Here is a 24,747-nt window from a genome sequence, read left to right on the forward strand (position 1 = left end):
ATCTCACCTAAGGCACAAAGTGGGCCCAGAAAAGCCCATTCAAAAAATAAAAATGTGCATGACGCCCATGTTTTTAAGCTATGATATTAGCAAACCAAGTTTATTATGCTGAGCACACAAAGGGATATTGGACATTGATTTGCTATTATCCTGTGCGAGTGGAGCTATGAAGGACTCCACACATGAGTGAGTGGAATAAGGCAGTGAGCGAGTGCAGTCGAGGTGAGGGCAAATAGGTATGCGTGGCAGCTTTCAGGCAGATGGAGAAGCAGCACTTCCACACGGTGGGATGATCCTCAGGCGTTTCTCTCTCTCCGCTGTTCCCCTGAGACATCCTCCTCCAACCTCACACTCGCTCAGTCTGCCTAATCCAACCATGACAGGATGAGGCCAGCACACACTCACATACACCTATGCTCAGACAAATAGACACTTGACCATCCCTCATTATCACAATTAACACGTCTCAACTTTTCACACATACACTAACAGAATTCATGTTTCTTATTCATGTTTTTGAAAGTAGTTTTTGCTGACAAATGTTTCTTCATTAATTTGGAGAATAACTGAAATTATTACAATATCAAGATATTAAAACTTGAATGTTTTTTTAAATTGCGATTAATCATGACTAATTACAGAAAATGTTTGATTAATTAGTAGAAAAAATGTAATCGATTCACAGAACTAATATGTCTGTGCGTGCGTGCGTAACAACGTCCCACTGTAGGCAACTTGCTGAACCCAAGTGCAGTTTTAATTCAAAATCAAAGCTCAACATAAATCAAAATCCAAAACATAAAACAAAAGACTTGGCAATACAAAAACAAGGACTTGACATAAAACTCACCAACAGTGGTTACACATTCAATATCAGACACATGGCAAACATGAGGGCTTATGCTGCGTTCCAGGCAGGTTCTTGAGCCCGTAAGTTACAACTTCAAACCACGACTCACGACTTTGTAGCATTCCAGGCAAAGTCACGCCAAACTGCATGAGCGCAAGGAATCGTGTGGTAGCTAGATGTAAACAAAGCATGGCGGACCGTTTGAGGCTTATGCTAAATTTACAATCATTTCTATCGCCAAAGGTGCTTACTTGCTTATTTGAGAGAAACGGAGGGGAAAAAATGCCGCATACGGCAAGAGAAGCTGTTATCCCTTTTATTTAACATTAATTGTATATTTGTTTCATAAACACCGCATCCGTACGGGGCTGTCATTGTTGTTTCGCGAGCTATGTGACGTCAGATCTCGTAACTGGGAGTACATCGATCTAGTACGAGTTCACGGGTGGGAAGTCACGGGTTTGACTGCCGTTCCAGTGCACTTTCATGGGTAGAAGGTTGGAAAAACACGGGTTATGGGTTCTTCTTCTTCTTCGTGTGGGATTCCGGCAATGTAGACGCTACTAATCGTATTACTGCTCTCCACAGGTCAAGATTTAAACTAGATTCTTACATACAGTCCTGTGTCAAGCAGGAATTGTAGAACTGCCTCGGAGACCAGTTTATGCTTGTCACTGTGTCCAAACAAAGATAAAACAGAAAAAGCCTCAACTCCAAGTCCGGTCAATTTAACAAAAAAATCCTTTCTTTCTGCCCTATACCTTCTACATTCCAGGAAAACATGTCCTACTGTCTCCATACTCCCACAGTCACCGGGTTACGGGTTGCCTGGAACGTGGCATTAGATACACAGAAACTAATGACAAGACAAGTGACACCTGTGAACAGTGATTAAACAATGAACCAATGACATGACACATGAGGGTATGGGAGTCACATGACAACCAGGAAACCTGACAGAACATGACAAACTGAGAAACATGACAGTAAATATGACATTGAACATGATAAACTAAACATGAAACATGAACCGACACCAAAACACCCTGTGACACTGTGTGTGTGTGTGTGTGTGTGTGTGTGTGTGTGTGTGTATAAGATAAATTATATAAATATACATTATATACATGCAAATATGTCTTAAATATATACATGAATGAGTGTGTATTTATATATACACATAATAATTATACACAGTACACACACATGGAGTAAACACAACATGTAAACACAAAACTTTTATCTTGGATGTGATTAATCACGATTAATCGATTACCCAGCACTAATTTTAATGCTTAAAGATCCATTACTATATTTTTGAAATGCTAGAAAGATTTGATATTATAAAGACAAGAAAAAGTTTCCTTACTTAAATATTTGGCTTTTAAATTGTCATTTTACTGAAGCAAACTGTTTAAATATCAGGAAAATATTTACATTTTATATTCAGATTTAGTTTTTACAGGTTTTTCCCTACTAGTAACAAACTACTACTATCAAAACAATGTAATAATTGGAATTAATTTCATGATTTCTAACCAGTCTTTTGAAAGTAGAATGAAATTGTAATTTCATCAAATTTGAATCAGGGTTTTAATCATCAAAAAAATACTTTAAATAATATATTAACTGAAATTAAATAAAATATAAAAAAAAGTATTTATTAAAAACCTTTATTTCAGCATTTCCTATTTGTGTTTAGTTTAAGTACTTGAAGAAAATAGAAAATATAGAGAATATAAAATTCAAAATATTATCAAAACTATAATATTATTTTCAATGCTAACACTGATGTGAATATTTATGTGAAATTTATGAATTTTACATTGATATCTAAAGTGCACATTAACTTTGACAGTCCTTAAAATAGTATTTTTTGGCCCACATTGCATTGCAGCCCTGGTTGTTCCCAGAGCTAAGATTAAAAGCCTCTGGTATATAAAATATAATACACATCATGTCACACTATGGAAATCTCAATGTTATCACCCAAATTTAGTAGCGTTTGAATATATCGATAATCATTCACTTTAATTAGCTCTTCCACTTCTATAGCCATACATTGCTTTGTACGTCTCATCACTCTTTTGTGGATGCCAATAATACGATACACGTGAAAGTCTTCAAGTAATACCAAATGCTGTTTGTGTCATCTGTTCCCTTCTGTTGTTTTTCAGCTGCCAGTGTCATGCCACATTGACTTTTGTCTCCGTTCTCAAGGTCAGAAACTACAAGAAAAGCTGTCCAAGCAGGATCAAGACAGGACAAAGGAACTAAAGCACTGACCCCTTGTCTTAATGAATAAGAGATGACAAAAGCATTCATTATTCACTGTGTGCTGTGTTGAGATTAGCCACTGACACACTCCCAAACTATATAACTTCTAATGAATTTGGCAGACATCATGAAATTCATGTTTCTGCTTTCACAAACTCAACCCATAAAACTTGTAGACTTAATAATCTATGCATCAGTCATCCAACATTACTGAAGGAAGAGCCTTTCATGAACAGTCAAAATACGTTTTTTTACACAGCTTCAAAAGGATTGAGATAGTCTAATATGAATTCTTCTGTTTTGCTGTATTGTTTCTAGCTAGCTCAAAGGTCAGCAATGTGAGGACCAAGAAACAATACAATATGAGAGATGTCGCTGGGAATTAGATAATAAAAGGGTGTAGAAAAGATGTTAGGTGTATGCAGCCCCTGTTTGGAGATACTAGTGATCCAGTTCAGATATGGGTTATTAATGTGTAGAGGGTCTGAAGATTCCGGATGTTCTGGTGTGCTGAAAAACGAATAATCTGTGGTCCTTTGGCTATATTATCATTGATCAACCTGTCTCAGTGACATGACTCTGATCACACAAGGTCTTGACCAATGTGAATCACTTTTATACCTTGAGGCTTTGGAGACATGCAAAAATGACAGCAATCTAATCTTTAAGATAAATTACATGTGTTCAGTATTGATTGATGTCAGGTTATTGATCTGATAGATCCAGCAAATAAAACTACCCATAAGCAAAGAGAAGTTGCAACTGAGATCTTATTAATGTGCCATATATTTCTTCCTAGACAGCAAAGAGATTAAATGTAAAGCAAAGAGGCCTAAAAAAGTAGTAACCTTATGCATCAATAGAGTTTCAATAATATCATGAATGTGTTCAGATCTGCAAATTCAGCAATTAAAGGCACAATATGTAAGATTTTTAAAATTAAAATATCCACAAAAAAAAGCACTAGAACATTGTTATATATTTTGTTGACATGTGTACTTACATTATTCCAAATGTTTGTTTAAATCCAGAGAAATAAGCAATTTTAACCAGGACACGGACCGTTATAACATAATTTTCAACACACTCAAATATATCTAATATGATAAAACAGCGCTGCGTTACCCCACATACGCATGACCGAAAGAAGCGGAAGCGGCGACTGCGGCATAATAAAAGCTCCGCTGCTGTCGAGCCGTGTGTCGCGCTCATCTCTCATTAGCAATCGCTTCAGCGGCCTCGTTCAGCTCCCACAGCACTCGGCCCTGCTCTGCTTTATACTATAGTAACGTTAATAATCTCATGAACATGATTTCTGCCTGCGTCCCATCCTGATTCTTTTCCACCGGCTGTGAGGTGAAGACGACAACTCCCAAGATTCCACACTCAATCGCGACATCATCAAGCTACGCCTTTGTTTTCAATTGGTGACCTGTAGCGGCGAAAAAACGACATAGTGTGCCTTTAAGTGAAAGATTTCAATATAAACTCAAATATTTCTTCAAATTCATTCAATACCAAATAATCTGCTATGCTATCCACTGCATGTATACTGTATGTCAACTGTTGGTGTCTATTATTTGTGGTTATTGTAAACAAACATAAAAAAGCTATTTGATGTAAGAATTGAATAAAGAACAATGTAGACAAGGCCATGATCTCCCCCTCAGGTCACAAGAGTACTTAAAGGTCATTTTCCTATATTGTCAACATAGAAACACCAACATCCTGTCAGCTAAATCCTGTTCAGAGGACTATGTATTAGCATGTCCCCTTATTCATTACAAAAACCCTATTTTTTTGTGTAGCATGTCTTTTATCTTTTCCTCAGCCACTCAGAAGTCTCCGACTTGAAAGAGAATGTGACAGTGTTCCAATTTCACATTTGAATCTCTGATCTCTGAGCTCAAGTACAAGCTTATCTTCATACCAAACACTTGAATCCATTACCTCACCATGCTATGTAAGCTAAAAATGATTAGATACCTGATCTTAAGAAGACATGATTGCAGTTAAAGTAATATTTTCATCTTCTTTTATCAATTTCGCTTGAAAAAAAAAACAGAAGCTGTACATGTAATGTTTCAAGACATGCTTGTTTTAGAAAAGACAATGGTGTTACCAAGAGATTACTTTTATTTCATTTTTATCTTAACTTTTAAAGATGGACATAGTTATTTTTCAAATGTTTTTCTTTACAGTTTCTCAGTGGGCCTCTTTTACATCTGATTAAAAAAAAAACCAACCTGGTCTCATTGTGAAAATGTACCTCTGGCAACGTTTTTGCAAACCTCCAAAATACGTACCAATAAGTACATATCTCTGCAGTTTCAAAGTGAAATGAACACTAGAGGCAGTAAAACAGCTAGCACTTTTTGTAGTTTTTTTTTCTCCATGTAAATAAATACATTTTGGAGTTTGCGTCACTTAATCTGCTCCATATGCTCGGCTTTTTTAATATAATAAGTTTGCTCAGTAGCTCAGCTGGTACAGATTTGTACTTGTAATAATGAAAGCTCAGGTACGAATCCCGTGAAAGACAAGTCATGATAAAAGAGCTCAAAGATGAGTTCACACAAGCTAACAAGACATGGTTACTATTGTATTTTTGTCACATTTGCTTTTGTTAACACTATCGGTTAGGTTTAGGGTTTAGTGTAGGTGTACGTTAAAAAAACAATGTCACAAAACGTCAGATTGACGCTCATCTGTTCCGGGAAAAAAACGAAGCTTTTGGCGGCACCCAGTGGACATATCACTTTGAAACTGCAGTGATATGTACATATTGGTACGTATTTTGGGGTTTGCAAAAACGTTGCCAGAGGTACATTTTCGCAATGAGACCAGGCTGAAAAAAACATGATAAAGAGAACGAAGACTGAGTCATCCAACCACAAAATTATGGACAGGGAGCTGTCGGGCCATTTGCATTTAAGAGAAGATTTTGCAATTGTACAAATTTAATAGCCGTGCTTATGTTCCGTGTGAACAATGTACCAATTGCCTAGTATAAAAGATGTTAATCCTTCCCCATTTTGGTATTATGGAAGCACACTCAGAGACAGAGAAATGCAGTGTAAGGGTGATTTATTGACAACACTCAAACTGAGAAGATGCAATCAGGTAAGTTGGCAAAGCTTTGGAATCTTTGAATGCAAGGAAAGGATGGTCTATCCAATCTTCGGGATCTTACAGACTTTGGAGAGCGTGGATGAGTGAGGAATCAGTCATATGCACACACCTCGATAAACTTCGTTGGAGAGGAGAAACTCAGGTAACACACTGGAGGTAATCACTGGAGATCCTATGGAGAATAAGGTATGCTTCACTTCACACAAACGAGACCGGACAAATGGTTGAGGTGAGGTGTGTGCTTAGATCAGGGGTCTCCAAACTCGGTCCTGGAGGGCCACTGTCCTGCAGAGTTTAGCTCCAACCCCAATTAAAACACCTGAACCAGCTAATCAGTGTCTTACTTGGGCCTAGTAAGACACTGATTAGCTGGTTCAGGTGTGTTTATTTGGGGCTGGAACTAATGCTGCGTTCCAGGCAGGTTTTTGAGCCCGTAAATTACAACTTCAAACCACGACTCACGACTTTGTAGTGTTCCAGGCAAAGTCACGCCAAACTGCCTGAGCGCAAGGAATTGTGTGGTAGTTTGATGTAAACAAAGCATGTCGGACCGTACGGGGTGTATGCTCATTTACAATCATTTCTATCGCCAAAGGTGCTTACTCCTTGCTTATTTGAGAAAAACAGCGCAGACGGCAAGAAAAGCTGTTATACCTTTTATTTTACGTTATTTGTATATTTGTTTCATAAACACTGCATCCGTAGGGGGCTGCCATTGTTGCTTCGCGGGCTATGTGACGTCAAAACTCGTAACTGGGAGTACATCGATCTACTACGAGTTCACGGGTGGGAAGTCACGGGTTTGACTGCCGTTCCAGTCCACTTTCACAGGTAGAAGGTTGGAAAAACACGGGTTATGGGTTGCCTGGAACGCGGCATAAACTCTGCAGGACAGTGGCCCTCCAGGACCGAGTTTGGAGACCCCTGGCTTAGATAGTTGTGCTGATGAGGGAGAAGATGAGGTGCAGGTGTGCGTGATCATGAAGTGCATGCAGGTGAGAGTCAAGGTCGGATGCTGGGAAGTGAAGTGCAGAAGTGACAGGTGACCATGGTTGCGTCCGAAACCTGGAAAATGCTACCTTCGGAGGACACATTTCAAGGTAGGAACACATCCGAATCTAATGTTAGCTTCACTTCCTGTCTCCAGAGATACCTTCATCTGATCGATTTTTGAAGGCAGCATAAATGTATCCTCCGCTGCCTTTGATATCCCACAATCCTGTGTGTTCCATTCTGTGACAGTTGAGCCAGAAAAAAAAAAGTTGCGTTTTATGGTCAGTTTCTGTGGAAATATGTTTTTAACCAACATTTTCCACTTCTGAAGTCATTTCTAGCAAGAAATTACTAATGTAGTAATTAAATATTTGCTTAGTTCTCACCAAAGCTCTCTCTATTTTGCTGTAGATAATTAAACGGTTACACTGCCTAAGAAGTCTGTCCAAAATTAGTTTCGTGAGGTGCCTTCATGCACAAACGCTGCCTTACAAGTAATTGTCTGATAAGGCAGCGAGGCAACGAGTCAGCTGCCTAGGTTTTCGGACGAGCCCATATGACTGTAACATCAGGAAAGATGACAGTGTGTTTTTGCTGATGTCTGTTTCATGCTGTTGAATCCCTTTGATTAATTATTGTTTGAGCAGAAAGAGAGAAAAAAAATCACATCTCCATAATTCAATATCCATTTTTTACTCTCATAAGGTCAAATGCTCTTTGGATATTTGACAAAAGAAAGAAAAAAGAACATATAGGCTATAAATTGGTTGAGCAGCGTTCCAAGAGCAGAGTTCCAAGTACACTCTAAATAATGCTGGGTTGTTTATTAACCCAAAATGCTGGGTTGAGACTGTTGGGTAATTTTTGTTGGTTTATTTGATCATATTTTAAACACCATTGTGTAGTTTCAAATTTCCAGTTCTTCAAATTTCCAAATTTCCAACATCCACTTGATGTTTAAATCTGCTCCCAAACTGTCATTTTGAAAGGACAAAGCAAGGGGCAAAGCCACTGGTTGCAGATGTTTTAAGGTAAGTTCATATAATGTTTTCATTAATAATAATTTCAATTAGCATAATTATAGGTATAGTTTTTTTTTTTTCTATTCGCAGCAACAATTCTTAAGCTTACATGATATACGTTAACTTAGACAAAAGTTTTACCTCAGAATCCGATGCCATGTATTGACTCACATAGTCATGTTAGTTTAGGTATGTGAGACGATAGATTAATAGTTTATGATTATTTATTACACAGAACCATGATCCCCTTACGAAAATGAACCATGGTTTTATGTAGGGATGTCACAAGTACCGGTACATCAGTACCAAGTCCGTACTGAAATTTAAAAAAATGTGACGATAGCCTACCAGCATTTCTGTTGTTGGCCTACCGACTCCCGAGTATATTCGGTCCCCACAGCTGCGTTCAGTCACGTCAGTGTTTATTTAAGCAGTGTCTGTGAATATTAAACCGCAAAATTCTATTTAAATTACTCCTGCATGTTCTGCGTCTCTATGCGAATGACGGGGTGCGCGCGCGCACACACACGAACGCATATCGTGATTATCATGAGAATTTACCATTTAATTTGAGAAAACTGTCATATCATGTACACAGACACTCAAAGATACGGCAACCTGTCAAAATAAATGTTCGATTTAACGTGAAGAAATTCACAGAATATATTAGGCTACTGTTGTAGTTGTCATTGTTGCCACTTTTAACACATTTGTGTGTTGTACCAGTTGACAAGCATTAAAAAATATTATTTTAACAGTCTAAACATGTATTCTTCATTATTTGTTCTTTCATGATTGTCTGTTTTTTCAGTAGGCTAATGCTCAGGAGAAATTATAAGAATAACCCAGCAAGAATAACCCAGAATAGCAAATCCATAATGGTAAAAATTGACTACATCTTGGGTTTTCTCAACAGCCCAGCCTGCTGGGTTAAAATGCCACTGGGTTAATTTAACCCAGCATGTGTTCTGTCCGATATTTACCCAGCGCTGGGTTGCCAATTGGGTTGTTTTTAACCCAGCCATTTTTAGAGTGTAGTCTCACGTAGTCAGACCTTCGGATTGACAGCAGAAGGTCTGGACTCTATCGCAGCTTTCAATGGTCGAGGACAGCCCAAGAGGATATTTGACTGACATGTAATGCAACCAGTCACAGTTCGTTTTGTTCCATGTCATGTTTAGGGGCGTGAAAATGTAAAGTCTATTTCCCTACAATAACAGACAGGCATGCATCTACAAATTATTAATTGATGAAAAGCCCAACCAAGGACAGGAGTTGAAAATTAGCATCAGCTATAAACTCTATATGCATGTGCATCAGTTATAGGATTTTTATTGTAACTATGCTTGACTTCATTGTTTCTGTTAAATAAATAAATGAACGTTGTTCAAGTTTACTGTAACAATGAAGCCATGAACTTCACATACTTTTGAAAATCCAGCATTTAGTTGATCCAATGTCACAGTTGTGAACACGATGGCATTCCTCTTCCATGAGGGAGTTTGGAGTCATGGCATTTGTTTCTAGGCGGACCATTAAAGAACACAACACACTCGTCTTGCGGACATCCTGTAGAATTCAACCAATCGGATGATGACTTAGAAACTCCTGAAGTGTTTCCAGATAAGTGTGCCATATGCAACAGTCAGTGGGCATGACGTCTGAAGTTCCATGTAGCCTACTGCGACTTTTCACCTATGTTTGTGCATTTCAGACGGTCATCACCTGATTTATTCAAATGCACTGATTCATTCAGGGACAAAAAATGTGGCTATCTTTCTGAGTCATTGAATCATTCATTCAACCAATGTTCAAAACAGCTGATTCATTCAGGAACAAAACACTGTATTGTAATACTGTGTGTTGCTTGAAGACATGCAGCAGTTCTGTTGTAGCTTCTTCGGAACAATTTTCTTTGACGGAGCAAAACCTCACAACATAACTGCCATCATATCAACATCTGCACGTAAATGGCATAACATCATAATTTTGTGTCTTAAATATAAGTTACTTAGTATTAACTTGTTTATTGAACTGTTTTAAAAGCAAAATCAGACTTGCAAATTGTGCTGTTTTCTGAATATCAGCCAATATTTCGGCCATGTTCACGTGATTTGGAAATTCAGCTATCTAGCTATATAATAGCTATCTTTTTACATAACGTTGTACTTTAGTTCTCCTTTGATATTATGTTTCTGTCAGATTTAATGAGCTTATCATGATAGTATATGAGAATGTGACATTACATGCTTGAGCATGTAAAACCTGTATTCATATTCAGAAAAAGCTCTGACATCAATCCATTTGAATATATCCTTCTATAAACATATGATAAAGCCATTTAAAAGTCAAATCATTTATTGATTACAAGTCCTCCTAGCCTGGTTAAAACCAGACCATTCTCAGTAGTAACTGAGTTATGGTCTGGCAAAGCTTCATAGACAAATCATTTCCAAAGGGGCGTCACCAACGGGCGTCGCTCAAATGCCTCTCGGCGCAATTGGATAGACCTAAAACCAATCAGAGCGATGAGGGAGATGACGTATGCAGAGCGACGGAGAAACATCTGAGACTCTGGCCGTTTCTCAATATGCGTTCTTGTCTGTACCACTGTCTATGGTCTGTACTTGTGTTCTCAAATAGGAAATGTCCCCGGTTTCCATTTCAGAAATCTGGTCACCTTACCTAAACCACATATTAATGTTTAATTATTTTTAAAATGTAAACGAAAAGAGGCAGGGTGTTTTATACTTAGTTTTATTATAAATATATAAGATAATGAATGTAGGCCTAACTACGCGTTGCCTGAACCACGTGTGTGGCTAATATGTTTAAGTTTTTTTTTTTTTTTTTTTTATGAAATGAGGCAGTGGTGTTTTATGACATATTTTGTATGCGAACTTCTAACTTGCGTCCGTGACTTACGTTTGACTCCAGAGAATGAACTCCCGATGACGGTAATAGTTAATATTAAACATATTATAGCCACACAAATGTAGTGAAGGCAATGCATATTATCTTCAATGCATGTTGTGGCGGAGGGGGCGTGGTTCTGCGAAGTCTGTAGCGGGAGCGAGGAACTACGGAGACGAGCGGTGAGTAAGTAGGTAAAGTGCAGATCACTAACACCTGTGTCTCATTCCAGTGATTGGCGTGGAGAGACCGTAAAAGCCGCTCCTTGGAGAGAGAGAGGGAGAGAGACTGTGACTGGGACTGCAGACGCCTACACATCACTGCCAGAGATCAGAGAAAGATATTGAGTTTGAGAGCAACGTTGTCTGTTGTTAAAATTTTGAGTTGAACGCCCTCGTGCGTGTTGTAAACTGAGGATCGTGAAGATCAATAAAGAGTGCAGTCCCAGTTACGCCGACCCCGTCTTCTTCCTTCCCGCATCCACACGAACAAACATCTCTACACTGGTGCCGAAACCCGGGAAGGGAGAAGAGAGCCGCCGCCATGCAGACCCCGCCAAAGACGCCGCTTGCGGACCTGGTGTCATCGCTCGCCGGTCTTCATCAACAAACCCATGAAGATCTGCTGGCCGTGAGGGCCGAACAGGACAAACGTTTTGAGGCCCTCATTCGCGCCCAGCATGAAGACCGCGAGCTGTTCCGGAGCTGGATGGTCCGGGAGATTCCGGCCACCCCCCCGTCTACCACCGACTCGGCCGCCACCATCCACCTCTCGAAGATGGGCTCCGAGGATGATCCGGAGGCATTCATCGACCTCTTCGAGAGGTCCGCGAGTCCCGGGTGTGGCCCCGGTCGGACTGGCCAATGCGGCTCCTGCCGCTGTTGTCTGGAGAAGCGCAGGTAGCCGCACACCAACTGCCAGTCCAGAATCTCCTGGACTATGAAGACCTGAAGCGCGCCATCTTACAGCGGGTCGGCCGGAGCCCAGAGCAACAACGGCAGCGGTTCCGGACCCTGACCCTCGGCGAATCCGGCCGACCCTTCACCTTCGCACACCAGCTCCGGGACTCATGCCGCAAGTGGCTGATGGCCGACGGTGGCGACGTCGAGGGAATCATCGACCGTGTGGTGCTGGAGCAGTTCATCGCGCGGCTTCCCCAGAAGACCGCGCAATGGGTCCAGTGCCACCGCCCTACGTCGCTAACCCAGGCCATCCAGTTGGCGGAGGACCACATGGTGGCGTGCCGCGGGGTCGGCGAGCCCTTACCATCCGCGTCTCTCTCTCTTTCTCTCCCCCCTTTTGTTTCTTCCCCTTCTCTCCCCAAGCCTGTTCCCCTTCCCAGGTCGCGTGGGCTGTTGCCGCCCAGACCAGCCCCAAGGTGGAGGACGGGCGGTCCCAGCGATCCGGCAGCACCTCCCCGGCCGCTCCAGAGGGGAGGGGCGACCATCTCGGATCCCTACGCCTCCCCCTCTGGCTCAGCGCTCTCTCCACGCCAATCTCTGGATCTACTTCCAGCCACTAGGGCGGCGGGGAAGCCTGGGCCGGCTTGCTGGCGCTGCGGGGATCCGGGACATTTCATCGACCGCTGTCCCGTCATGGAGGTCGGGACACTGGTCCGGGTCCCCGACGCTCCACAAGCCGCCCCCGATCAAGCTGGGCTGTACCTAATTCCTGTGAGTATCAAGGGGGGTACGTATCAGGCATTGGTCGATTCGGGTTGTAACCAGACCTCTATCCACCAAAGCCTGATTCGCCCTGAGGCATTGGGTAACGGCCGCATGGTTACGGTGAGGTGTGTGCACGGGGAAGTGGTGAGATATCCGTTGCTGCCCGTGGATATTCTATTTAGGGGTCAAAAACATAGTGTGGAGGTGGCAGTTAATCCGCACCTCCGGCATCCGCTAATTTTACGGACCAATTGGACAGCTTTTAACGAATTGTTGGGTCATTTGTGTGCGGGTGCTTCTTGGGGTAAACATGTAAACCGGAAAGAGTCGGTTACTCAGGTGGGAGAGGTGGATTTGGGACCTCTGGGACCTGTTCCGGGGGAACAGAGCGGTCTTGAGATGCCCGTTCTCACAGACCGCGATGATTTTCCCCTGGAACAGTCCCAGGATGAGTCGCTTAAAAATGCGTTCGCGCAGGTCCGCTCCATCGACGGCCACCTCCTCCACCCTGACCAGCCGCTCTCTTATCCGTATTTTTGTATTTTAAAGGATAGGTTGTATCGGGTGACCCAAGACGCCCAGACAAAGCAGAATACAACCCAGTTGTTAATACCTAAAAGCCGCCGGGAAATGCTTTTCCAGGCGGCTCATTCCAATCCAATGGCCGGGCATTTAGGTCAAACGGCCACACTTAACCGTCTAATGGCCCGGTTCTTTTGGCCGGGCATTCACGAGAATGTACGCAGATGGTGTGCGTCTTGTCGTGAATGTCAGTTGGTGAATCCACCGGCCACCCCAAAAGCACCATTGTGCCCACTCCCACTAGTGCAGGTCCCCTTCGAGAGAATTGGTATGGACCTCATCGGGCCATTAGAACGGTCAGCACGCGGGCATCGCTTTGCATTGGTCTTGGTGGACTATGCAACGCGATACCCGGCAGCAGTCCCGCTCCGCACTATTTCGGCGAAAAGTGTTGCGAGCGCTCTGTTTTCCTTAATCTCCCGGGTGGGAATCCCGAAAGAGATTCTCACCGATCAAGGCACGGCGTTCATGTCACGAACGATTCGCGAACTTTACGAGTTGTTGGGCATTAAATCGATTCGCACCAGCGTCTATCACCCACAAACAGATGGTTTGGTGGAACGATTTAATCGCACGTTGAAAGCCATGATTCGTAAGTTCGTTCACGAGGACGCCAAAAATTGGGATGAGTGGCTAGAACCTCTGTTGTTTGCTGTTCGCGAGGTCCCGCAAGCCTCCACGGGGTTTTCCCCCTTCGAGCTTCTTTATGGGCGCCAGCCTCGGGGGGTGCTGGATGTCCTTAGGGAGGCTTGGGAGGACGGACCTTCTGCGAGTAAGAACGAAATTCAGTATGTCCTGGACCTGAGAACAAAACTCCACACTTTGGGGCGGCTGTCAATGGAGAATTTGTTACAGGCTCAGGACAGACAACGACAGCTGTACAACAGAGGGGCTAGGCTTCGTCAATTTACACCGGGAGACAAGGTGCTTGTATTACTCCCTACTTCCACTTCTAAATTACTCGCAAAGTGGCAAGGACCTTTTTTGGTCACACGGCGAGTTGGTGATCTCAACTATGAGGTAGTGCGCTCAGATAGGGACGGAACACGTCAAATATACCACCTCAACCTTTTAAAGAAATGGTCGGAGGCGGAGTCAGTGTTGCTTGCGACGGTGGTGAGCGGAGAGGATGATCTCGGGCCGGAGGCGGTTCAAAAGCCTCAATCACTCGCTCTGGCCCCGGGGGGGGATCATCTCTCGCCGTCGCAGCTCACTGACGTTAAAACATTGCAAGCAGAATTTGCTGACGTGTTCTCGCCCCTCCCTGGTCGCACGGACCTCATTCAACACCATGTTGAGACAGAGCCGGGCACGGTGGTTCGCAGCCGGCCATACCGTTTACCTGAACACAAAAAAAAAGTTGTTCAGGCGAAATTAGAGGCTATGTTGGATATGGGCGTAATAGAAGAGTCCAGCAGCGACTGGGCGAGCCCGATAGTTTTGGTCCCAAAACCTGACGGCTCGGTTCGGTTCTGTGTGGACTATAGAAAAGTGAACGCGGTGTCGAAATTTGATGCGTACCCAATGCCAAGGGTCGACGAATTGCTTGATCGGCTAGGAACCGCTCGCTTTTATTCGACGCTGGACTTGACCAAGGGATATTGGCAGATCCCTTTGTCGCCAATGTCCAAAGAAAAAACTGCTTTCACCACGGCGTTTGGATTACACCAATTTGTCACCCTTCCTTTCGGCTTGTTCGGGGCTCCCGCGACCTTCCAGCGTCTGATGGACAGGATTCTCCGGCCGCATGCTGCATATGCTGCTGCGTACTTAGATGATATTATCATCTACAGTGCCGACTGGCAGCGGCATATGCAGCACCTGCGCGCTGTCCTGTAGTCGCTGAGAAGGGCGGGGCTCACGGCCAACCCAAAGAAGTGTGCAGTTGGGCGGGTGGAAGTAAGATATCTGGGCTTCCACTTGGGTCATGGACAGGTGCGTCCCCAAATTGAAAAGACTGCAGCCATTGCAACCTGCCCACGGCCCAAGACCAAAAAGGAGGTTAGACAGTTCCTGGGGCTAGCGGGATATTATAGAAGGTTTGTACCTAATTATTCGGACCTCGCTAGCCCGCTGACTGATCTAACTAAAAAGGAGGTACCAGATACAGTTCAGTGGACGGAGCGGTGCCAGTAGGCTTTTACCCAGATAAAGGCTGCTCTGTGTGGTGGGCCGCTCTTACAAGCTCCTAATTTCTCTCTCCCTTTTTCCCTACAGACCGACGCCTCGGACAGGGGGCTGGGCGCAGTCCTGTCCCAGGAGGTGGAGGGGGAGGAGCGGCCGGTGCTGTACATCAGTCGCAAGCTCTCTAAGAGAGAGACGATGTACAGCACCATAGAAAAGGAGTGCCTGGCGATCAGGTGGGCCGTTCTCACCCTCCGCTATTACCTCCTGGGCCGGGAGTTCAACCTCTGTTCGGACCACGCCCCCTTGCAGTGGCTCCACCGCATGAAGGATACCAACGCCCGGATCACCCGTTGGTATCTAGCTTTACAGCCTTTTAAATTCAAGGTGATCCACAGGCCGGGTGCTCAGATGGCTGTGGCTGACTTCCTCTCCAGGAGGGGGGGGGGGGGGGCTGCAGGCCGGATGGCTACCCGGCCTGGTGCGGGCGGTGGGGGTATGTGGCGGAGGGGGCGTGGTTCTGCGAAGTCTGTAGCGGGAGCGAGGAACTACGGAGACGAGCGGTGAGTAAGTAGGTAAGTGCAGATCACTAACACCTGTGTCTCATTCCAGTGATTGGCGTGGAGAGACCGTAAAAGCCACTCCTTGGAGAGAGAGAGGGAGAGAGACTGTGACTGGGACTGCAGACGCCTACACATCACTGCCAGAGATCAGAGAAAGATATTGAGTTTGAGAGCAACGTTGTCTGTTGTTAAAATTTTGAGTTGAACGCCCTCGTGCGTGTTGTAAACTGAGGATCGTGAAGATCAATAAAGAGTGCAGTCCCAGTTACGCCGACCCCGTCTTCTTCCTTCCCGCATCCACACGAACAAACATCTCTACACACGTATTTAACAAAACGAAATATTTAAAAAACCCGGCCTCTTTTCGTTTACATTAAAAAATAAAAACATGTAATATCATGTGTGCATAATATAGCCTATGATTATCACTGTAATACAATGAGATATGACATAAAACAAAACCCAGTCTCTTTCTTAAATGTTAGTTTAATGCCGGATCAATAGCCATTTTAAAAGTATAAGTAAAAGGTATAAGAAGCTATACAATACATAAAGCAATTCAGTCAAAGAAAGTCAGCGCTAGGAGACTACAACGGTAAAGTTTAATAGCTTACAAATATAAAGTTTTGAAACTTCACTTTGCCCTCAGACAAAACGATCTGTCAGGGAACAAATTATAGATTAATGAGAGCAAAGATCAGCCTTTAGATCTACACAAGACGAATCATATCTTCACATCAGAGCCAGCGGCAGACGGCAAAAGGACTGGCCGAGGAAAGGAACCTCTCGGTGGGGTTGAGCAATTGAGCGCCGCTGGTTCACTGGAGCTCACAACTCCAAAAACGGCAGATCAAATTTTCAAAAAGGCGCTCTCTTTATAAATAAACCACAGATTTTGTCTTTAAAAACAACTACATTCTCGCCTGAAAAGGACTTAAAACTATATTTTGTGAAACATTAACACTACCAGAGGGCTCTCGCATCGTGTAAAGCCCGCCTCAACATTTCTAATTGGTGCCTCGATTTCTAGGGCTTAGAAATGGGTTTGAATGGGCTCTTTGCCAGACTACTTGCAGAGCAAATCTAAATTTGCCGGAAGTTGTCTGGGTTTTCCCAGGCTAAAGTCCTCCATCAGAAAAGTAATTCTGATGTGGTGACGTCAAGCCAATGAATCAGTGGAGGGCATAATTAGGACTGCTCTCAACAGCGCAATGTCGAAAATGTACCTGTTTAGCAACTGAAGTGATTCATTTACATCAGCTAAAAGAGGGTATAGCCTGTAGTCAGACTCGATTCATCAACAGCCTGTGAAAGAGCAACAGGAAATGGTCGGCCCTTTTGAAAAATGAGCCTGTCTTAAGTGTGATCCTCAGTCACCATATAATAATAGGTTCACAATACAAGCATTGTACATTCAGGGTTTCCAAATTGTTGCTATTAACCTTGTAAATGGACCTACCATCCTTTTGCACTGCTCAATTATAACCTGCCTAGTGGTTATCCTTGTGATGAGGACAAATATAGTTAACACAATGTCAAACTCTAAAGTAATCACATACACACATTGCAAAACATATTCAAAGTGAAATGTTGACCTTTAAGGCAAAGCATAACTATATATTTAATTTTAATTGACAAAAACGTGTAGACTGGTACAGTGTATAAAAGTAATAGATGCAAGAAAAGAATGATATATATTTAAATTATCTTCAAGGCTTAAAACAGCAGTAAAAGAATGTTATGCAAGAAAGTGGATTTCTCACACTTTCTGCTGGAGCTGTGTTAAAATACATACTTCCCTGCCCCAGAGGAGCTGTTGCTTGTTTAGATGCTCTTCCAGACAAGAGGAGGTGGAAGACTGAGTGCTGAGGTGTCTCCAACACACTCGTTTCCACAGATGCTCTTTCTGCCCGCTGTCAGGAAGAGACTGTCAGTGGAAATATACACTCCCTCAGGAACTAGTTACAGAACAAACAATATGAGCCCCGCTATCTTAAAATGGCATAAACAGCCATCTCCTTGAGCCTCCTATGTACAATTGCAAGACTTCCTGTAAGCACATTTATTGAGTCAGTTTTTTATATGTTTTAGTGAGAATCAACCATTTTCCTGGAGGACTCTTAATAGCCATGGATAAATTGCTTTTATTCTAGTATACGAATTGTTGTATATACAGCTCTGGAAAAAATTATGAGACCACTTAAAATTGATTTCTCAATCTTAAGTGGTCTCTTAATTTTTTTCAGAGCTGTATATGTATATGTATGTATGTATGTATGTATGTATGTATGTATGTATGTATGTATGTATGTATGTATGTATGTATGTATGTATGTATGTATGTATGTATGTATGTACAATGTACACTATATTGCCAAAATATATTGCATTGGGACACCCCTTCAAATCATTGAATTCAGGTGTTCCAATCATTTCCATGGCCACAGGTGTATAAAATCAAGCACCTAGCCATGCAGACTGCTTCTATACATCGCCTGTGCAATAAGTCCATTCGTGAAATTTCCTCACTATTAAATATTCCACGGTCAACTGTTAGTGGTATTATAACAAATCTGATGGACGAGTCTTTTAACTTTTAAAATGTCTTGTTTTTTATATTGCTGGCAGGGTTATGTCCTGTTTTATCTGTGTTTTACTATGAGTAGGTTTTTGCTCTGTTTTCTGTTTCCTTTGTTCCTTTTTCCTGCTTTTAGTTAGTCTCCTACTCATTGTTTGATTATAATTCATATCATTGCATTTGCATTTAGTTGTTTAGTTTGCTCTTGTATTTAAGCCCTGTTTATTTCAGTTAATTGTCTGTCCTCGTCAGTACTAAGTTGGTTGTTCTGTTCATGTTCCTGAGATTCTAGGGTGTTTTGTGAAGATTTGAAGAAGTTTGTTTCTAATTAAAGCTGATGCATCTAGATCCTACCAACTATCTTTTTTTGCTGCAGCCAACACACATGACAATTGCGGGATCAAATTGGATGCAACCCCCCCATCTTTTTTGGGAAACAAAAAATACCGTCTGTAATAGCCTGACTCTCTCTCTGGGAGGGGAACATGTTCTATGACCCCTTTTTCCAGTAGAGTGCAATTCTTGTACCAGCAAATGCGCCTGCTCCGGTTTCATAGTGGTGGTGGAGATCACACCATTGAAATGCGGAGGACGGTGAACAAACTGTATTCTTTAGCATTTTTCAACAGTTCTCAAAGCCCAAGGAGATATGTTTGGCAGTATTTTCCACGCTGCCAACTTCTCTGAAATGGGTACTAATTTTGATGTTAAATATCCTGTGTCCTGTGAAACAGCAGGAAGCAACTGAATATTTAACATTTAAATCTCCTTTGTAAAAGCTTTACGAGGCATAAATAGTTCTCACTTTAGATGAGCTCACAAAAATAGTTGACTGACAACTACTAAATATTATATAACTACCTGAATTTATCATGAATTACAGTAGGAATACATGATAATAAAGCATTTATTAACACACTGAGTAACTATTACTATATGTCTAAATAATATGTATAAATGTACATTTAAATAGTTCATTAATCATTTACTTACACTTTCTAAATGATCTTATGAACCACTGACAACTCATAAATAACTGGTTTGTAAATAATGTAATACTTAATTGAGAAATGATAAATTGATCATAAATAAAGTATGAAAATACAATTATTAAACACATTATATATCCTTATAAATCAAGAATCAAGCATTTGTAGCTGTATTTATAAACTGCTTATTAATATATATTAATGCTTTATAAATGATTAATTAACTATTTACTAATGCTTAACTAATAATTAATAGCATGCAGTTAATATAAAGTGTTACCCAAAATGTGTGTTCTTTGCTTGTGAATGCAAAGCTTCTCAGGGGAACGCAAAACCTTTGCAACGGAACGCAAAATCATCATTTTCCCTCCCATCTAGGGCTGCACGATTCATCGAAATTAAACCACACGCTATTTGGCAAAGGCTGCGATTTTTTTAATGTGCAGCTTGTCAGTGAAACACGGCTCTGTGATCAGCAGTAAATGCTGATCCATCTGAAATCCAGAGGGCGCTCTCACGCAGAAACTCCAAATATACCCCACAAAAGTGCGATAACGCACGTAATTCCAGGAAATCTCTATGGGCATCAAACTATCTCTGTAGCTGAATAAACAGAAGATTGAGACGCTTTGATTAAACATGACTAATAAACACACAACTGCAACAATATATGGTTTATATGAGTTCTTCAAGCCTTCTCTGGTATTTTCATGATAATAAAGTATATACTTCAATGCTAATCGACATAGCCTTTATCAATGTATAGAAAACTATGAATTAATATGTTGTGTGCCTTATTGTGTAAGAAGCCACATCATCTCACAGAAGGATACTCAACTGTCGTTATGAAGTGAGTTTGAAGTAAAGACGTTATTAAATGTTGTTTTTTGATGGACAAGAGTTTAAAAAATGCTTTTCATGCTTGGAAAGATGTTTGATGCGTGTTGCTTTTTCAAATGCACGTTATAATCGACTCAAACTCACAGTACTTTCAGATGGAGCAGCATGATCACAGAGCCGTGTTTCACTTACAAGCTGTGCATAAAACAATTATCGCAGCTTTAGCGATTTCATAATCACACTAAGCCAAATCGGTTTAAGCGCGATTTCGGATTAATTGCGAATAACTGTGCAGCCCTACTCCCATCACATATTCAGTTTCTGACATACTCCACACATTTGAGACTTTCGACAACAGGACAAATGAAAGAAAGAATGTTCGCTTTGACGGATCTAGTTTTGACAGCTCTGTACAGACTTAAGAAGGATCCCAGCATTGGAAACAAGTAGATGGTTTATTTTAATGGCATCCTGGATTGCATCAGAGGATTATATGTTTTGCCTGAAGCATTTTTTGTAAACGAGGCACAGCGTAATGCAGAGTTCACAAAGAAACTTTTGTTGAAAGATGAAGCCGCCGACTGTATTGGATCTGACAGCGGCTGCATTACAAACCGTAACTAAATGATTTCATAATGCTTTGTCATGACCATGTCCATGTCATGACCTCTTTAACTGCAGTATTGCATACTGAACTGCTGTTGCATGATAAATGTTTCAGGTGTCCAGTTCTTCACTTAATAAAATAGGCACGAGCCAGAAAGGGATGAACCAGATGACACATCACAATAAGCCCTATAGCATTAACTAATATTTTTAAGAGGCTGGTGGTTGCTCAATCACAGAAAATAAAAAGATGACATGTAATTAATGTGTGAAAATGTGCTGCCGTAGGGTGCAAACAAAGCCTTATTGGTGCAGTCATGTTCATATCAGTCCTAAAAGAAAACTACTGGCATTATATCCCCCCCAAAAAAAAAATGTCCAGGAAAGGCCTCATTGTTACTTCAACAATACAGGCTATGGCCTGAACATTCTGAGAGTGCTTCCCACTGCACTCAACCTGGCTGGAGAGTTCAAATCAACACTTAGCTAAAGTGAAATCTCAGTGTGAGAGAGCTCTCCCAGGTGACTGTACAGCATCACTAATGGGCTTGTTCGGGGCCTGGCCAGCACAGCCTGTCGATACAATTCGCTTCCGCCTTTTCCGGCTGCCAGGTCCCATCTGGAGCCAATTCATGATCTCAGACGGTGTGCACCTTTCACCAGCCGCTAGCTCCTGCTCGCCTGTATTACGCTCTCTCCATCCGGCGGGTCCTCTGTCCCCGCCCCCTCCCTCCAGACGACTCCCTTGTTCACTGTGACAGGCTTGGAATGTGTCTCTGACAGTCGAGCTGAACTTTAATGGTTCGAGTAAAGCAAAAGTACTGCTGTCACTCATGAAACGGCCCTGCAGCATAAACATCCTTTATGACTTTAGCCATTGAAAGGATATTTGCTGTTATTCTGCACTTATTTATTCAGGAAGGAACTCAATATAGATTTATAAAGCATACAAAAAAAACGGATTCTGCTGGATTTTGCTTATTCACTATCGATTTCACTGGGGTTGAGCAGATGATCTGAAAGATGGATGATGAAATATTAAACTTCATCATATTAAATATCATCATTCTTGTAAAAAATACTTTTAAAAATAGGGTTTGTTTTGTTATTCCTTTTTAATGTAATATTTTATCCTTTAGGTACCGATTTTGGGATTAATATCAGTGAAACTGACCTTGATAGTACTTGGCATTGAGTTAAAAAAAAAAAACACCCATTTCCACTTTTCTCCAAGGTGTCATGTGGTTTTGAATTTAACTTTCTGCCTTAAATGGTTAACTGATATATGGTTTGTGTAATTCAAAGGTTAATTGCACTGAAACTTCCCCCTTGTTTAAGTAGCGCTTCTTTTTTAATTTCATTAGAAGACTATGTGCCAATGCCATGACCAATGAAATGTCACCCGTCTCATTTCTTCGGTTTCATCAGGATGTGAACGTCAGGTGCTGCAGTCATCCTGCTGTTGCCTGGACATGCATGATTCATTCGTTTTAGACAGAGATGACCTTGATCTCATCCTCTCTCTCTCTCTGTCTCTCTCCCTCTCTTTTCTCACAGCATCACTACTCCTCTACAGATATACTGTGGATGAATCACACTGTAGTTTTACAAGGAAGTTGTAGCTGTTTTTCCCCACCATTCAAGAGCAACGAGAAACCAAGCATTTGTTCAGTGACAATGGATAATTGTGTGAAAAATCATGCAATGGGCTTGTCACATTAAATAAAGAAAGAAAGGGAAGTGAAACAAAGATTATGAAGAGATGCCATCTATTAATAAGATGCCTTTCCACTACATTTACTACAGTTTTTGGAGGTGCATAACATCATGCACCGCTTGACTTTTTAATGAGTAAGGATTGTCTGTCATCCATAAAAGGCTAATTGCCCCAAAATTAAAACACTCCATTTCCTCACATTCATATCGTTTCAAACCTGTATGACTTTATGGCTTACATGGAACACAAAAGGAGACATATTTAAGATTGCGCGCACTATTCCGTGCAATTTTAAAATCCAGTAATTAAAAAAAAAAAAGGCGGATTCAGGTGAGTTTCGCTTGAGGGCAAAAAGGTTTCCCATGCAGATTTTACTTGTGTTCAAGATGGTCATGCGAATTTGCCGCATTGACCAACAGAAAGCGGCTGTTTTGAAAATGACTTCTGTGTGAGCTGTGCTTCAAATAGGGAAATACAGAGTGACAACGGATATTTATGTGCATGTTATCTGCTATACTGTTATAAATACTCTATATTGCCAAAAGTATTGGGAAACCCTTCCAAATCATTGAATTCAGGTGTTCCAATCACTTCCATGGCCACAGGTATATAAAATCAAGCACCTAGCCATGCAGACTGCTTCAACAAACATTTGTGAAAGAATGGGGTGCTCTCAGGAGCTCAGTGAAATTAAGCGTGATACAGTGATTGCCACCTGTGCAACAAGTCCATTCGTGAATTTTTTTCACTACTAAATATTCCACGACCAACTGTTACCAACTGTGGTATTATAACAAAGTGGAAGCAATTGGGGACAACAGCAACCTTCTGCTGAGTCAATAGCTTCAGACCTCCAAACATTGTGTGGCCTACAGATTAGCTCAAGAACAGTGCGTAGAGAGCTTCATGGAATGGGTTTCCATGGCTGCATCCAATCCTAACATCACCAAGTGCAATGCAAAGCGTCAGATGCAGTGGTATAAAGTGCACCGCCAGTGGAGACGTGTTCTCTGGAGTGACGAATCACAATTCTCTGTCTGGCAATCTGATGGACGAGTCTGGGTTTGGCGGTTGCCAGGAGAACGATACTTGCCTGACTCCATTGTGCCAAGTGTAAAGTTTGGTGGAGGGGGGATTATGCTGTGGGGTAGTTTTTCAGGGGTTGTGCTTGGCCCCTTAGGTCCAGTGAAATGAACTCTTAATGCTTCAGCATACCAAGACATTTAGGACAATTTCATCCTCCCAACTTTGTGGGAACAGTTTGGGGATGGTTAGCCTAGAAATCTAGACGCACCCTAGCGGCAGCGAATGCAACTTACCATAATGACGGCAGAGTCGCGACGGTTCCGCGTGAATTCCCTGCTACTTGAAAACAAAGCTGCTGCTGGCGAACAGCGGTCTTTTGAATCGGCTTTGGCCGCGACTCTGGAATACTTGGAGTTAAGCTGTGGGTGTGGCTGTGGATGTGGGTCTGGCTTGTCAGGCTAGGGGATGACCTCTTCCTGTTCCAACATGACTGCGCACCAGTGCATAAGCAAGGTCCATAAAGACATGGATGAGCAAGTTTGGTGTGGAGGAACTTGACTGACCTGCACAGAGTCCTGACCTCAACCCGATAGAACACCTTTGGGATGAATTAGAGAGGAGACTGCAAGCCAGGCCCTGCTTGTCCAACATCAGTGCTTGCCCTCACAAATGCACTTCTAGAAGAATGGTCAAAAATTCCCATAAACACACTCCTAAACCTTGTGGAAAGCCTTCCCAGATGTGTTGAAGCTATTATTGCTGCAAAGGGTGGGCCAACTCCAAATTAAACCCTACGGATTAAGAATGGGATGAAATCAAAGTTCATGTGCATGTAAAGTCAGGCATCCCAATATAGTATATCTCAATG

This window comes from Gobio gobio, assembly GCF_949357685.1.
Source record: "Gobio gobio genome assembly, chromosome: 6".
NCBI classification, from domain to species: Eukaryota; Metazoa; Chordata; class Actinopteri; order Cypriniformes; family Gobionidae; genus Gobio; species Gobio gobio.